The sequence below is a fragment of the Lepidochelys kempii genome, chromosome 14 (genome assembly GCF_965140265.1).
Source record: "Lepidochelys kempii isolate rLepKem1 chromosome 14, rLepKem1.hap2, whole genome shotgun sequence".
Taxonomy (NCBI): Eukaryota; Metazoa; Chordata; order Testudines; family Cheloniidae; genus Lepidochelys; species Lepidochelys kempii.
The window spans coordinates 26,462,654-26,481,179 of record NC_133269.1 but is presented as its reverse complement, the minus strand read 5'-3'; the positions used below and the strand labels follow the sequence as shown (position 1 = coordinate 26,481,179).

Below are 18,526 nucleotides of genomic sequence, written 5' to 3'. Positions count from 1 at the left end.
TCTGATACTTGAACAACCTGTGACATCAGGCTGCCTGCAAACCTTCTGGCTTTTAACAGACTTACTGTTCCTGCTGCATGTGCAAATTTCACTCTCTGTAACTTATCAGTTTGGGTGGGCTTGCATTGGGGCTCCCAATTTTACCCTCAGTAACTTTTGAAGTATTGTTTTTTTGAGTAGTGGCCCTATGGGTGCTCCACATCAGCATATGTGCGCTCATGTGCACTCTTGATTGGAGATTTTTGCCAGCAGTGTCAACACATGTGCCCTAGATACCCGCATGCCCCAATTAAAAGTGTATATAGGGACTCTCTGCCACTCCAATTCCTTCTAAATCACCTGTGCCTTGTGTTGGAGCATCATAATGTCTGTTAGTTGAGCCACACAGCTTGCTACACCTTGCTTTATTTAATACCCTTTTTTCATAGTTTTTATTTTTTAATTTTTTTATTTGGCACAGTTTGTTCTGAGGTCTCTTCCAACCCTAATCTTTTATGATTCTATGAAATGCTATCTTCCCAAGTCTTCCCTATCACCAGATGAGGTCATCATACCTCCTGCACCATCTTATCCCAGTGAGTTAAAGGCCTCTTCAGACCTTATGAAAAGGGTAGCAGACATTTCACAAGTCCTGTTGGAGGAGATTCAGGAGCCCCACCATTCCTTGTTGGCTATCCTTCATTCACCTCCTCTGGGCAAGATTGCTTTGCCCATCAACAATGCTTTGCTTACCCCTGCACCACGGTGTGGCAAACCCCAGCTACTGTCCCATCCACATGTAAAATGTACTACATCGCTCCCAGAGGCTCAGATTATTTTTTCCCACCCTACTCCCAACTCTCTGGTTGTGGAGACTGTCATCAATGGAACAGGTAACATCAGTTCCATTCAACACCATCCGATAAAGAGTTAAAACTATTAGACCTTACGGGCTGCAAGAGCTACTCCTTGGCCTCCGTGCAGTTCACAATAGCCAATTATCATGGCAAAATATGACTTCACAGCCTATTGAAAATTCTTATCTTTTATTGAACACCTGCCTTCATTCCCTTAAAGAATGTGCAATACTACGATCTTTGGAGATCTATACATCAGTGACAAAAAGAAAACACAGTAAATTGCAGACGGCTCAACGGTTTCTCCCAGTCCACTCTCAATCCACCAGACCAGCTGAGACCCCCAAGGAAAATGCCCAGATTTACTAAGAAAGGGCTCTCTTCTGCAGCAACCTTTCAGTTGATGTCATCCTTGAAATGCCCATTTCGACCTGTTTCCCACCAACACCTTTATGCTGATCGTCTCTCCCATTTCCTACCTTCTTGGGAGTTTGTCACCTCAGACAATGGATCCTAGAAATGATTTCTACAGGCTACACTATCCAGTTCAGCTCCATGCCACCCTCTCCCCTTTCCCATCCCCTCTTCAGGGATCCCTCTCACAAAGACCTCTTAAGGCAGGAGGTACACTTCCTCCTTGCTCTGGGGCAATCAGACCTGTTCCACTGGACTTCATCAGGATGTTATCAATACCTCCTTGTTCGGAAGAAAATTGTGGACCTTGAGATTTTAAAATATCTTTGTCCACTTTCAACGCTTCAGAATGGTAACCCTGGAAACATTAATTCCCTCTCTGGATCCAAGAGATTGGTTTGTTTCCCTCAACCTTCAGGATGTTAATTTTCATGTTGCTATTCATCCCTCACACAAATAACTCCTATGATTTGTAGTAGTCAGTGATCACTACCAGTATTCCATCTTACCATTTAGGCTTTCTACCACTGCAAGTGTCTTTACCAAAGATCTGTCAGCTTCGCTAAATGGGCATAATCACTTTTCCCTACTTAGACAGTTGGCTCCTAAAGGGTCGCTTCTTGAAACACAGACAGCAAGCAGCAAGGCCCTGTCTCTTTCACTCTCTGTGCCTCTGCCTCAACGTGGAAGAGTCTACCCTAACACTGACCCAATATATAGACTTCATCAGGGCCAGTCCGAACTCTTCTTCTGCCACAATGTCCTTATCCAAGGAGAGATTCACCACAATGTCCAACCTTGTTTAAACAATTCAGCAGAGCCCACAAACAATTGCAAGGGCTTGCCTACAGCTCCTGGGCTTTGTGGCAGCCTGCACATTTACCTTAGCAAGACTTCACTCTCAGTATCTTCAAGAATGGTTGAGAACCCTCTACACCACCCAACAGACATAGTCTATCCAAGCAAGTGTTTGTATTTCAGAAGGTCCTTGTGTCCTTAAATTGGAAGGACCCACAAAACATGTGAATTCCTACATCCTCCTTCCACAAGGATTATTATCCTAGATGCCTCTTCAGTAGGTTGGGATGCACTCTTTCAGAATCTCACAGCTCGTTGACAAATGGATTCCTCAGGAGGCAATCCTCCATATCAACATAGTGGAGCCCAGAGCAGTTCGCTACCAAATCTTGCCAATGATTCCTACCATGCATCAAGGGCCACCCAGGATGAATAATGCTGGACAACAGAGTGGCAGTGCATTGTATCAATCTGCAAGGAGGAACAAGGTCCTAGTCCTTATGCAACGAATCCATAAAACTGTGGAACTGGTTTATATCACTCTTTATACTGATCTCCGTGGTCTATCTACCAGGACTACAGAACACAGTGGTGGATTTCTTCAACAAACATTTCAAGACCACACGTGGGTAACTGGGAGCACTCACCTGGACTACCACACTGCACAGGTTACCTGTACCCCACGAGAGGCCAGGCTGCATATAAATTTACTGGAACCGAGGACAGTCCGCCTTGCATGCAAGGCCTTCCTTCCCTTTATATGCTCGCTCTATGTCAGACAATGTCACCATGGTGGTGAATATACACAAATGAGGAGTGAGATTTCTTGTCTGACTGCTTCCAGGCATCAGAGTTCAGATACTAGTGTATCAGAAATTACATCACAATACAGGCCACATACCTCCCAGGTTTCACAAACTCGCTGGCAGACAAACTACGCAGAAGTTTCTCTTCAGACTATGAATGGGAGATCTATGACACAGTCCTAACCAAGATATTTATGCAGTGGAGTACTCCATTATGTGACCTCTTTGTCCCAGATGAATAGAAAACTTCACCTGTATTGTTCCTGTATTGTTCACCTGTATTGCTTTCCTGGATGGATGGCCTCAGATAAGCCTTTCCTTCTGTCCCACTACTACTGCAAGTCATAGGAAAGTTGTGACAGAGCCACCATCATCCTTCTTACACCCTACTGACTCAGACAGTTCTGGTTCACTGAACTTCTAATGATGTCTGTATACCAACCTATCAGGATCCACCCCTTTCTTGATCTCCCAGGAAATGGGAAAAATCAAGTACCCCAGCCTGGGCTCATGTCACCTAATGGCCTGGTGTTTGGGTGGGCATCGGAAATATGCTCATGCTCCGACCCATTCAGGAAATCCTTAACCAAAGTAGAAAGGATTCTACTAGATTCTGCTACCTAGCTAAATGGAGGTGCTTTTCTGTCTGGGCACGACTCCACCAAAATTCACTAGATACCACAAGCATTCCAGTTTTCCTAGACTATCTCCTCTCCTTAAAGACTGCGGGTCTAGCCCTTTGTTTGCTGCAGGTACACCTAGCAGCGATTAGTACCTTTCTCCCTCTCACAGAAGGACATTCTGTCTTTACTCACCCAGTAACTGTACAGTTTATGAAGGTTTTGATCAGGACTTTCCTGCCAATCATTAAACCTATTCCTCAATAGGACTGTAACCATGTCCTGTCGACACTCGCAGGTCTACCCTTTGAACCTATGGCAACTTGTGCCATGACCCACCTAGCCATGAAGGTGACAGTCTTGGTGCCATCACTTTGGGCAGGGTCAGTGAGCTAAGAGACATTATGGCAAGCTCTACCTATATCGTGTTTCACAAAGAGATGATTTTCCTTAGGCTACACCCTAAATTTCTATTAAGATTTTCTGAGTCCCACATCAATCAGACAATACACTTACCTGTATTTTTCCAGAAACCCTATGCTTCTTCTGAAGACAATAGACTTCACTCCCTGAACGTCAGGCCTGCCCTGGTGTTCTGTCTGCAAAGAACTAAACCCATTAGAAGATCTCCAAGAATCTTTATTGCCATAGTAGAAAGATTGTGTGGGCAAGCCATATCCTCCCAGAGGATTTCTAAGCAGGTTTCAGGATGCATCTTAGGATGCTACAAAATAGCAAAATTCCCCTCTGGTGGCTCTTACAGCTTACTCCACATGCGCACAAGCTGCCTCCATGGCATCACTATCAGATGTTCTGCTGCAGGACATTTGCAGGGCAGCAACTTGGAGTTCTGTCCTCCATGTTCACGACACACTATGCTGTATTCCAAGCAGCAACTGCAGACATACCCATAGGGATGGCAGTACTACAAGCATCTCTACTGCCACCTTCCTCACACCCTCCTCCAGTCTGAATATTGTTTGCCTGCCACATGCATGTGGAATACACATAGAGACCATCACTTGAAGAAGAAATCGAGGTTACTTACTGTAACTGGAGGTTCTTCGAGATATATGGTCCCTATCTGTATTCCACTACCCACCCTCCATCCCTTCTGCTTCAGATCTAGTTGGATTGCAGTAAGAACAGGAATTGGAGAGGTGTCGACCCACATTGCCTTTTATGCCCTTGGTCAGAAGCACAATGGCATCTACTGTGCACATGTGGGTCAACAGACACGGCTTTGACGTATTTCTGTACTAAGGCTCATGGCGAGTATGCGTACCCACATGTGGAATACAGATAGGGAGAAGAACCTCCAGTTACAGTAAATAACCTCCATTCCTCCAGGCTTTGTAGTTAAAGGCAGGACAGGTAAAGGTAGCTTGTCTTGTGACACATTTCTCCAGATAGGAGATGGGAGATATTTATCTCTCTGGTGAATCGTGTACTGTGTGTCTCATTATAACACCGCTTGGTGGTCAAACAGCCTCCGTGTGGCTCCTCTGAGCTCCTCAGCTTGCCATCTGGTCTGATGCCCCTTCCTGTGGTTGCTCAGCCCATCATCTCACTCACTCACTCTGTGGCCTCTCATGGTCCTGGAGCTGCAGTGCTTTCCTCTTCATGGTTTAGCCCTCCAGCCAAGTCACATTAAAGTTCTCCCCCCTTCTGGGGTATTATCAAAGTCTGCTTCCAGTAGTCTCTAGCGTGCCACTCCCACAATGGCTTGTAGGGGAACCCGTGCCTGCCTTCTACATTGGGTTCCAATCCAGACCCCTTCAACTCAGCATCTCTGGGCTTTACTCTCTAAGGCCTTATTGCTCCTTCCCTGGACTCCTTCCTACACTATTATTACAGATTCCTGCTCTTCCCCCTTATGTCAGGGAATGTGACTGCAGGCTTCCTCACTGCAGTCCCCTGTCTACAGCCAGTTTCCTCTCTTTATAAAACCCACCCAGCTCTTCTCCCAGCTGGACTTCCTCAGCAGTTTCCTCCAGGTGCAGCCTATAGGTTAACTGGCATGATTTACTCCTTCAGGCCTCCTATGGGGTGGGCATCCCATCATACTCATAATAGAAGTCTGTTAGCATACTGAGTCAAATGCTAATGAAGAGCTTGCAGAGATTTCAGAAGAAAATTAACAGGAAGAGGTAACCAGGGGTGAAAGTTGGAACCCTGTTTTCGGTGAAGATCAAAAGGTCTGATCTGGTATATCTAGGTTTCAGGGGAACCCTAAGATATCCTTCAGTCTATGAGCTTGATCTTAGGAGTATTTCAGCCAATGTGGCTGAAAACACCAGGAAAAGGCCTTGGGGTAAGCTGCCCAATGGGAGTTGGAAAATGTCTTGTGGCTAACGTTTTTTAGGCTCTAAGAAGCGTGTTATGATTTTGTTTTGCATGTAACCATTTGTTACCAATATTCTTTCTTACTGTCATTTGAATCTCTATTCTTTGATAATAAACTTTTATTCTTGTTTTCACTCTAAATATTTCTAAGTGGTGTGGATGTTTAGTGGAGTGGTGATCCTGACATAAATTAATATTCTGGAGTGTACTTCTCTTTTGAGAGTAGTGAATCTGAGAGCTCTGTGAGCGGTCAGAGGAACAGGGCCTGGGCCCTCCAGAAAGACGCCCAGTGGACTTGGGGTTAGTGTGCCCCTGTAGCTAATGTGTACAGAGAGAGCGTGGGCTGGGGAGGCAATGCTTGTGTTGCCAGGGGCTGTGGAGTTAGGGAGTTGATCCACAGCCCGTATAGACAAGAATTCCTCACAATAAGGGCAGGTGGTTGCAAGGTGCCTTAACTCTGGGTCCTCCTGGGAAGTGTCACAGTAGTTCGTCCTGATCTGTAGTCTGATTTGGTTGTCTGCAGCAAACCCCACTAATACCCCATCTTGTGCTTTAGCAGATAGAACACTGATCCCTAAATATTCAACAACTTGTGTTGCTGAATTGTCAATAACTCTGTTGTAGCTAATGGTCCTACGATATAGAGTGTCACTCTTATCTCTTTTAGCCACTTTGTCCTTGTTATATAAGTTCTAACAAGTGATTTGGACGTTCCAGTCACATTTGATTGATCAAAGATGTAGTAAATTTTTGGAGTCTCTAAATTGATATCAGATGTCTCTTTTAAAAGATATACACTCTAGTTGAACCACAAGTTATTGAGCAGATGTAGGAATTATGAAATTATGTGGTCTCAGTTGTGAAGCAGGTCAAGACGACTAAAAGCTGGTTTTAAAATCCATGAATCTTCAACTTGGTCAGATTTTTCTTATACACTGAGAATTTGCAATGCCTCCTGTTTATTAGTGAGGCCTAGCATTGGTTTACTCAAATGAGTTACTACCTTATGTCCTTTAACAGCTTGATTTATTACATTCATGACTGATTCTGGGTTACATGGCTTAATGTGTGCATTGTGTTCGCACTAGGGCTGTCAAGTGATTAAAAAAATTAATTGTGATTAATCGCGCAAGTAAACAATAATAGAATACCATTTATTTAAACAGTTTTGGATGTTTTCTACATTTAAAAATATATTGATTGCAATTACAACACAGAATACAAAGTGTACAGTGCTCACTTTATATTTATTTTTGATTACAAGTATTTGCACTGTAGAAAAACAAAAGAAATAGTATTTTTCTTAACACATTTTTTTAACGAGCATCATCAGCATGGAACCATGTCCTCTGGAATGGTGGCCGAAGCATGAAGGGGCATATGAATGTTCAGCATATCTGACATGTAAATACCTTGCAATGCAGGCTACAAAACTGCCATGCGAACACCTGTTCTCACTTTCAGGTGACATTGTAAACAAGAAGCAGGCAGCTTTATCTCCTGCACATTGTAACCAAACTTGTTTGTCTGAGCGATGGGCTGAAGTAAGATTGAATGGACTTGTAGGCTCTAAAGTTTTACATTGTTTTATTTTTGAATGCAGTAATTTTTTGTACATAATTCTACTTTTGTAAGATCAACTTTATTGATAAAGAGATTGCACTACCGTGCTTGTATTAGGTGAATTGAAAAATACTATTTCTTTTGTTTGTTACAGTGCAAATATTTGTAATAAAAATAAAGTGAGCATTGTACACTTTGTATTCTGTGTTGTAATTGAAATCAATATATTTGAAAATGTAGAAAACATCCAAAATATTTAATAAATTTAAATAGTTGTTCTATTGTTTAACAGTGCAATTAATTGATATTAATTTTTTAAATTACGATAATTCTTTTGAGTTAATCGCATGAATTAACTGTGATTAATTGACAGCCCTAGTTTGCACTCTTAACACACTCCCCTTTTGTAGCTACTGCAGGCCCTTCTGAGCACTGATCATTCTCGTGGCTATTCTGTGACCCCTCTCCAGTTTATCACCATGCTCCTTGAATAGTGTACACCACAACTGGACACTTTATTCCAGCAGTGGTCACACTGGTGCTAAATATAGACGCAAAATAACCTCCCTCCTCCAGTTTTCCCTGTTTATGTATCCAAGGGTTGCATTAGCTCTTTTGACCACATCACCACACTGTGAGATCATGTTCAGCTAATTATCCACAATGACCTCCAAATCATAGAGTCACTGCTTCCTGGGATAGAATTCCCTACAATCTTTCTTCCTAGTTGTATACATTTACATTTGGTCATATTAAAATGTACATTGTTTGCTTGTGCCCAGTTTACCAAATGATGCAGATGGGTCTGTAACAATGATCTGTCTCTATTATTCACCATTTCCCCCAATTTTTCTGTCATCAGCAAATTTTGTCTGTGATTATTTTGTTTTCTTCCAGATCATCGATAAAAATGTTATAGCATAGGGTGAAGAACTATCCGTGCAGGACCCCACTGGAAACACACCTGCTAGATAGGCTGTAAGTAAAGCCAGCAGCAATATTGCTTAGAGCTGCTTGCTAGAGAGCTGTAACAGGATGAGTCCGGATACATACTTGGGTGGGAGACCTCCAAGAAAACCCTTATGCACCGAGAATATGATTTTGGTGATGACAGTCTTTCCTTGAGCTAGTTCTGAGCAATATCTCCACATGGAGTTGGAGCAGAGCTGAGGGAAGTCTTGGGGATGAAATTTAAAACCAAAGCCTTTACTATTTGTAATCACTAAGGATCCCTCATGTTTTTGCAAGAATTGGAATGGTAACTCTGATGTCCTGGTAAAATTCCTGCTTGAATAATTACGTTTTACACCCCCCTGCATTTCCATTGTGTTTTCAGATGCTTATAGTATCTTCTTGCTTCCAGTACTAAACTGTTGTATATTCTGTATACGAGCAGGGTTGTGGTTCCAGCTTCCAGGTGGAGTGGACAGCAACAGTTCCCTCCCTCTCTCTCCTCTGCCTGCCCCCCTTCCCCCCCCAAAAAAAACCCAAACAATCAAGCAACCAAAAATCAAGCAACCAAACCTGGATAGTTGCTGGGAAACAGTCGAGGCCAAGAAGCTGTGACAGGCAGAGCTCTGGAAAACCTAGAGAGCAAGATTCAGAGTGAAATTGGAGTCAGAGTTGGGGGCTAGAATGACTGAGACACGAGAGGTTTCAGAGTAGGAGCCGTGTTAGTCTGTATCTGCAAAAAGAATCAAGGTGGGCCATTTCCAGCAGTTGACAAGAACGCGTGAGGAACAGTAGGGACAAAGCCCGTTGCCAACTGTGTCCACATATCTATTCAGGGGACACCATCATCAGGCCTAATCACATCAGCCACACTATCAGAGGCTCCTTCACCTGTATATCTACCAATGTGATCTATTTCATCATGTGCCAGTAATGCCCCTCTGTCATGTACATTGGCCAAACCAGACAGTCTCTATGTAAAAGAATAAATGGACACAAATCAGACGTCAGGAATTATAACATTCAAAAACCAGACGGAGAACACTTCAATCTCTCTGGTCACTCGATTACAGACCTAAAAGTTGCAATTCTTCAACAAAAAAACTTCAAAAAACAGACTCCAACGAGAGACTGCTGAATTGGAATTAATTTGCAAACTGGAAACCATTACATTAGGCTTGAATAAATACTGGGAGTGGATGTGTCATTACACAAAGTAAAACTATTTCCCCATGTTTATTTTCCCTCCTTATTGTTCCTCACATGTTCTTGTCAACTGCTGGAAATGGCCCACCTTGATTATCACTACAAAAGGTTTTTTTTCTCTCCTGCTGGTAATAGCTCGCCTTACCTGATAACTCTTGTTACAGTGTGTATGGTAACACCCATTGTTTCATGTTCTCTGTATATATAAAATCTCCCCACTGTATTTTCCACTGCATGCATCTGATGAAGTAGCTCACGAAAGGTTATGCTCAAATAAATTTTTTAGTCTCTAAGGTGCCCAGATCAGAGCCTCAGACAGGGGCACAGGGGTGGGAGCGGAGCCCTGGGTGTGGGGCCATCAGCTGGGGATAGAAGTGGAGCTGGGTAGCGCTCCATCACTGTCCCGCATGGGGGCTGGCATGCCCCATTTAGGGGACCTCTGTTTTAGAGTGTGTGCTGGCTGTCTGACACTCTCCTCCTGCACCTGAACTGTAAAAAGTAGAACTTTTGGATGGATCTAGGGGGAGTTGACATAATTCTGGTATGAATCCAGATTTTACCAGAGGAAGGATCAAGGTAAAGATGAGTTCTAGAACTGTACAGCGCTGGAGAGTTGAACTCCAAACAAGGAACTCAAAGGGAATGCTAACATTTAGATTTTGAATCAAACTTCTGGCTTTTGGATGGAAGCTACCTTAGTTAAGGCGACAGAAAACTGGAGTTGGATGTAGGACAGAGGTGGTAGTTTTCCAGGAGACTGTCTAGTGGGGTTCTGCAGGGATTGTTTCTAGACTCAATGTGACTACCAACCCTTGCTGATGGCCACTCTGAAAATTTTTTCAAGCTTGAGCTTCGCTGCCTGGGCTGGAGTCCAGCGGCTGAAGCCTGAAGTCCGCTGAGCGCACACACTGGCCCCATGTGTCTGCAGAGGTGTTGCTTGGAGCCCCCAGGAGGCTGCGTGGTGTAGGGTGTTTGATCCCCTGCTGGCAGTGCCAGCAAACACCAAGGCAGCCATGAGCAACAGCTGGATGCTGCAGGAGGGGCCGCTGCTTTACCCTCCCCACGCCATTTCTGCCCAGGAGGCTGTTGTGGCCGCAGAAAAATCCCCTGGTGGCCGCATTTTAGAATCGCTAATCTAAACTTAGGGCTGTCCAATATTTTTATCAATGATAAAATGAAGCGGATTGGTAAATAATAATGAATACAAGGCCGTCATATAGCACGAGAGGGATCATTCATTAATTCCAAGGCCAGAAGAGATCACTGTGATCATCCAGTCTGACCTTATGCATAACACAGGCAATAGAATTTTATAAGCTGTGCTTTGATAGAGCCAAATGAATGGTTATACATCTAGGGACAAATAATATAGGCCATACTTACAGAATGGGGCACTATGTCATGGAAAGCAGGACCCTGGATAGGATTTCAAGATCACAGAAGACAAATAACTCCATGTGAGCTGCCCGTGTTATGCTGTGGCAAAAAGTGCTTGAATGTATAAACAGGGGAACAGTAAGTTAGAGTAGAGAGGTGATTTTACATCTGTATCCTGTATTGTGAGGCGGATTCTGGAATACTGTGTGTATTTCTAGTGTTCACATTTTTAGGAGGATGTTGAAAAATTGGAGAGAATACAGAAAAGGGCCACAAAATAATTGAGGGGTGGAGAAAATGCCTTACAGTGATAAATTTAAAAAGCTCTATCTGTTTATCTTATCAAAATTATCAAGAGGTAACTTGATCACTGTGCAGAAGTATCTTCACAGGAAGAAAATACTGGATATTAAAGGCCTCTTTAATCTATCAGAAACAGGCATAACAAGAACAAGTAAAGTAGCTGGAAGTTAAAGCCAGACAAATTTGAATTAGAAATAAATCACACATTTTTATGTTAAGGATGATTAGCTGTTGGAACAACTCAAGGGAAGCGATGGATTCTCCATCTCTTGATGTCCTCAAATCTAGACAGGATGACTTTGAGAAAGTTCTGCTTTAGACAAACAAGTTACTGAGTTCAACAGAGGGGTAAGTAGGTGAAATTCTATGGCCTATGTTATTCTGACGGTCAAATCATGGCTTGAAAAATCTGTGAAATCAGTAATTTGTGAGGGAAACATGACCATAATGTATGGTATTGTGCAGATCAAAGGCTTGTCACTGCTAATATACCTACCTTGTTTGCCATTAGGAGCCACTACTGTCAGCACATCTACTTCAGCGGTAACTGCTGCTGATGTACCCACCCTGCTTTCAGCCACTAACTCATGATTTTATTTCCTTTGTAGAAGATGCCTCAAATTCACTTTTTCTCCTTTGTAGACCAGTATTTTGTGCTGAGCAGGCTTTATGGATGCTGGCTGTGTCTTCTACTATGCTCATGCATATAAACTCAAAGCCAGGTCTCCACTCTCAGAAGGCAGCAAATTACAACAAACACTATGTGTGTCTCTCACTGTGGGCAAAAGGATTGGATGGTGAAAGAGCTGTTCAGGTCACTGTCTCAACAAACTTGGACAGATCCAGAAAAATATCCCATAGGTGGAAAGTTCTGCACTCTCTTTTATGGATTTTATAACAGTTGTGTTCACAGCAGTTCCCTCATTGCAATGCAATGCAAGCTGCTGAGTAACATAGTAAAAACACTAGCAGAATGAATAAAAACTCTTTTTAAAAAGTAGTATTAACTTTAATATAAGAAAAATGGGGTGGAGTTTTCACAAGTTTAAAGGGGGAACTGGTGTTACAGGTTTTAGCTGGAATAGCCAGTAATACTAAAAAAGAGATGTTCTTCTCTCGCTTATGTGAAATGGGTGTGTGATGGGTTCAGTCACAGAGACCCCCTTGGGACTGTCACCTGACGTGCTGGAATTACTTCTGAGCCTGTTTTCCCTGCCAGCTTGGGACTCCAGAACCCTGTCTTGTTGAGCCAGACATGCTACTCCGCTGCAACACAGACCCAGGGTCTGAACCATGTCCCTAAAGCTGCAGACTTTAACCAAAACTGCTCAGCAGGTTTCCTATCTCCAGCACCCAGACACCCAGCTCCCAATTGGATCCAAGCCCCAAATAAATCCATTTTACTCTGTATAAAGCTTATACAGGGTAAACTCATAAATTGTCTGCCGTCTATAACACTGATAGAGATGCACTACTGTTTGCTCCCCCAGGAAGTGATTGTATTAAGTATAAAAAGTAGGATTTAAGTGGTTTCAAGTAATAACAGACAACAAAGTAAGTTACCAAGCAAAATAAAACAAAACACGCAAGTCTAAGCCTAATACATTTAAGAAACTGAATACAGGTAATTCTCACCCTCAGAGATGTTCCAATAAGCTTCTTTCACAAACTAGACTCCTTCTTTGTCTCTCTCTGCGTTCCCACCCATCCTAAATAGAAAAGCACCAGGTTTAAGATTGATTCCAGTACCAGGTGACATGGTCACGTGTCCTATGAGACCCCAAGCCTCCATTCTTCCTGGGCTGACTCACAGGAACACAGGAAGGCTTACAAGTAAAGAGAGCCATGTATAACCAATTGTTCTAGTTAATGGGAGCCATCAAGATCCTAAATCACCGTTAATGGCCCACAATTTGCATAATTACAATAGGACCTCAGAGTAGTACTTCATATTTATAGTTTTAGATACAAGAATGATACATTCATACAAATAGGATGAACACACTCAGTAGATTACAAGCTTTGTAATGATACCTTACAAGAGACCTTTTGCATAAAGCATATTCCAGTTAGATTATTCTCACATTTATAAACACATTTCCATAAAATGTATGGAATGCAACGTCACAGGGTGCAAAGGCAAAAAATGGCCCTATGTATCCATCCATCTACACTGGCCCTATTGCCTATCATGCCACACTGGCAGGATATTTTTTCTCTTATTTAGATGATGTGATCACAGCTGTATGTCACTTTGAGATGATGTGCAATGATGATGCTACCAGCCAGGCCCAGTTGGCCATTCTGAATGTGGATTTTGAAGAAGTGGGCCAAGATTTTCAGTAGTGACTGTCCCACAGTCCAGAATGGCTCATAACTGAGAGTGGCTATCTCAGGGCAGAAAACAAGGGCAGATACCCCAAACTGGTGGTGTGTGCTATAATTAGATTTTACCAAGCCAGTAACAAATGTGAACTCTTGGAACACTATACCTGTCTTACCATGGAGTCACAGACAGTCTCCTCAGACTATTCTATCTTGCTACCCAAACAAACTGAAGGTTGTGATAAACAATTATTTAAACCAAAAATCACACCATATCAGGTTGCTCCCAGTCCCAGATGACCAGTCACTTACCCTAGATCATTTGGTACTCCAGATCTTACACCAAAGACAATGCTGGCAGCCAGTTCTATGGTAAACTAAAGATTTATTAGCTGAGAAAAAAGAATGAGAGTTATTGAGAGGATAAAGCAAGTAAAATATATGTACTGCTGAGTCACAGTCTATAATTACAAATACTAGCAGAGATGTAGTAATCTGCCAGTTTCCTAAAAGTCTCTCAGGGCTACCCACAATAACTCTGGGGATCTCCGTCGTCTTGTTCAAAAGTTATTCTGCCCTGTTGGATCTCCGTCGTCTTGTTCAAAAGTTATTCTGCCCTCTTAGAATTCAAATAGTCCAGAGATGAAGGATCTTTCTTTGAATCCATATTTATAGTCTCGTCACACAGAAGCAAACTGATAGCGTCTCTAAGCATGTGTGCTTTTCCTTTGATGATGATGATCAGTGAGGAATGCAATTAGCTTTTTGACCTCTGACCATCACACATAATGGCTGCTTGCTTTGAAATTAGCATTTTCTGTTAAAGTTCTTAAGTCCTTCATTAGCATTTCACAAGATTTCTGTGATGGGTTATTTAGTTACATGGATACACACAGTGTAAATGTTTGCTATTATAAAAGGAACAGATAAGTGAAAACAATACAAGTAACATTCCACTAGTTTTCATGAAGTTTAAATATCTGAATACACACTCATACATTTAACACTTTGATCTATACTAACACACAAGTAAAGTGTCCTGGGGTTCTGACCTAATATGGCACCTGATTTGCCAGTGTCACAGTGACTAATGACTTTGGCGGCCTTGCTTTTTTGGGTGCCCCAAAAGGGGCCTTATTTTCAGCGGATGAGTGCTTAGCACTGTCTTCAAAATATCAGCCTCATTTTAAGGTTTTGGGCACTCAGAATCACTGGTCACTTTTCATAATGTTGGTACTGGCATGTAAATAACACTCATTTAAGTTCAGAGGTTTGTGCTGTTTCCTGTGTTAAACCAAAAGCCAGGTATTTTTGTGATAAGTATTGTCTGGCCTTAAACTCTCTCATACCTAATTAAATCTTATATGTGTGTGGGTGCTGGTATTAGCACATACTTCTCACCCCATTAGCACCTTCCGCCAACCAGAGGAGCTGAATCAGTGGCACCAGAGAATAAAGATGATGACAGACAGACTTACAGACAAAGGAGATATGGGAGGAGGCAAGTTCAGAGTGAAGGACTATATCAGAATTGCAACCTTTGGAGGCCTGCGTCATGAAGGGAAGAGAAGCCAATAATTAGGGTGGAGCAGTAGTGACTTCATAGTTAAAATAAAAATTCTGCCGTAACCATATCACTGTAAACTGTTTTTTTCTGATAATTATTACAAGACCATACATGTACCTAGTGCTTCCCTTTTGCTGTCATTGACATATCTAAGTAGAAGTGAAGGTGGCACCAGGAAAATTGAAAGTTGTAAATTTAAACAAATGGAGTTATTAACTAACATTCTTAACATAATGCTTATCAGAAACCCTCTCTTTTAAGTTCAAAGGAAGATATGATGAAAGGAAATGATACTTAGGCAGAAAGGGAAGGTAAGAGGTGAACGTAATCCTGGATCATACAAGGCTTAAACAGTCCAGTCAAAAGTAAACATGTAACATATCTTAAGAAAAAGGATGGTCTTTAAGGAATGTCTGAAAAGTGGCCATAAACAAAACATATACATTAAAATTGTCAAAGTATTTGAATTTTCCATATTGGCTTGTTGCAAGTCAGGTTCATGCATACAGAATAATACCACTTAACACTTTTGAATGAGGTGTCTCACTCTTTTTGGAGCCCTTTAGCAACAAATCTGTAATATTTTGGTATTTTGCAGCTCTGATCTTTTGCCTCCTCCATGTACTGATTACTACACTAACAATAGCAAATTCTGTGTTTTATACAGTTTCAAAAGTGACACTTTTCACCACAGAAACTAATATGACCCCATGATTCAGGCAAATGGGTCGGTGGGTTTCCCAACAATAGTTATTATGACAGAAGGTTTCAGGTACTCTGGTCCATGACACCGGTTTCAGCATTCCTCTGACTCAGAGTTAATTGAAGATGATGTACCAACCAAACCAGTTTCCCAACATGTTGTAAACATGGTTGTTCTTGCAAAGGTAAGGGATCAGAAAATCACAATTAGGAGAATAGAAAAATAAGGAGGGTTATGTGAAAATGATCTTCAGCAAAGCTTGAAGCTCTGATCCAGCTCAGTCTCTGTGTTGAAGAACAGCATATGTGACACAGAAACAAAGCTGTTCCTGTAGACTCTATATTTTTGATGTGCAGAACTGTTTTTTTGAAGAAAAGGGTAAAAAAAAAATCTTTCCTCAAAAATAATATGCAAAATCAAATTAACTTTTATCCTATATTTACACACTGCATAGCTCAGTGTCTTAATGTAACAGTGATGTCTCCAAAATATCGCAAAAGTCACAACTAATTTACATCCACATACAGTCTTATCCACAGCTGCATAAGTATGCCTGCTCTTTTAGGTTTCTACAAAAAAATTAAAGTGGAATTAAAGTTGACAACATCAATCTGACATGTTTAGGAGCGACTGTATAACGTGAAGAGGAGGGTACATGCCTTTTTGAGTGTGGGTTGCAATTCATTTCTTGAAACACCTTAAGGGACAAGACTTTCCTCTTCCTTCTTGCAAGAAAGTGACAGAGAAGAGGACTTACATATGAAAATGGCATCAATCTAAGGTGGAAATCTGCTGGTTTACAAAATCTATCTCTGATCTACATACTTACACCAATTTTGTGAAATTTTCGTTTGATTTTTAAAAAGCCTTTAAAAAGTGAGGTAAAATCTAGGTTCTGTCAAAGTGAATGGCAAATCTCCAATTGACTTTGATGGGGTCAGGATTTAACTTTTGGAAATGTAATCCAGGTGAAAAACTTGGTAGGTTAGGAGATAAGGTTGGTTGACCAATAAAGACATAACTGAATTTTTAAATTTCCTGTATTTGTTTGGAAAAAAATTAAAATACGAGCAATGAAAAATCAAGTTATTGTGAATGACGAACATAAGACATGCGGTACTGGTTTTTTACTCTCTGTATATAAAGAAACAAACAGCAAATTATTCAACAAGACACAAAAATTAATAAAAAATTGTATTAATGAGGCAGCCTTGCCACTGGCAAATTATATACCAATGCAAATGTTACAAATATATTTTGTAGCAAATTGCAAAGAAAATATTTTAATTATGATTACTATTACAATATATATTTTATGCTTCTTATCCTGTCACTGTATGAGTCAAATTACACAAAATCCCAACTCATACAACAGTATATATTTGACATAGTGTTCCTACATTGTTTTAAAAATTTTTACATATTGTTACTCATGGATTAAACAGTACATCAGCAGGGGCCTGGTTCTGCGATATCAAGAGGGGTTTTTTCATTGACTTCAAGCCCCAAAGTACAAACTGTAAATTGGAGTTAAAGCTGCCTCTTGTTAATTAATTTGTATGTCTTACAGAATAATTGCTATCCATTTCTTTATATACATAGTGTAGAAGAATGTTTAAGGTTGTTATGTGCTTGTAATACAACTGTTAATTTTTCATTTAATATCTTTTGGTTTTCAGTGATATCTTCATTGTTCAAGCAATCTTATCTTCCAGCCAATGAAGATTTTTGTCTGGACTAATAATAAATACAGACTAAGAAAATGTAAAGTTCTGGACAGATATTTATAGACATTGGAACTGATCCTCACAACACTTTCCTCGCCTATCACTTGGGGGATGTGGGAGTTAAGGTTGAAGGTAGAAAATAACATACAATAATAGAAGGCTGAGAACTGAACCGGACTGCGGCGGGTAGCGCCAGGCGGATCCACTGCCAGAGACAGAGAGGGTTGTTGTTAATATTCCTCTTGGTTTTACTTTGTTTCAGACTCTGACTTACTCAGATGAGAAGTGCATGCTAGAATTTTGAGTGAAAGCTTCTATCTATGACCTTTATACTTACCCCATGTAACAAACCCTGCTGATTTTGAACCGTGGAATTGATACCCCATATGTACAAGACTCTTATCCCAAGTAGGAAACCTAGTGATCTCCACATCTGAAATCCTCCCTCACAATTGACTTACGCATTGGTTGGTCTCTAGTATCAGCCTTCTCTTTTTGCTTGCACTTGGCACCAGAAGGACTCTTAAGAAGACCACCTGCATTGTCTTCAGTTGTCTTAATAAATCTTTATCTGCTGTATCCTGTAACCCCCTGTTTGTATTGTTGGTTTCCATGTGACCTATAGTAAGTGGAAATCCCTAGCATTGCTCAGGATATCCTTTGCTTTTCTTGTCAAATCCTTTGTCCTGGCACCTGGGAGGCAGCAGTAAGCCATTCTGTTCTCGTTCTGAGTCGTTCTAATCAAATTCACAGACAATCCAAAGCTAATGGGCAAAGCTAGTACTATGAAAAATAATTAAAGTTCTGTAGGCTCTTGGAAAGTTACTAAAATAGAACACACAGAATCAAGTTTAATTGGGATAAATGCAAGAAGAATCTGACACACAGAATCATAGAATCCTGGAACTGGAAGGGACCTTGAGAGACCATCTAGTCCAATCCCCTGCACTCATGGCAGGACTAAGTATTATCTAGACCATCCCT

The 18,526-nt window shown here is 41.3% G+C and overlaps 1 protein-coding gene across 17 annotated transcripts in view; it reads left to right on the top strand.

Moving 5' to 3' along the window:
• MAP2K4 (mitogen-activated protein kinase kinase 4) overlaps positions 1–18,526 on the top strand; it is a 169,702-nt gene that overhangs the window by 55,275 nt on the left and 95,901 nt on the right. Inside the window, exon 2 of one of the 17 annotated variants that reach the window (XM_073310276.1) lies at positions 8,281–8,361. The exons of the other annotated variants lie outside the window; for them this stretch is intronic. The gene's annotated coding sequence lies outside the window, so the exon portion shown is untranslated. The remainder of the gene's footprint in view (positions 1–8,280; positions 8,362–18,526) is intronic. 17 annotated transcript variants of the gene reach the window in all.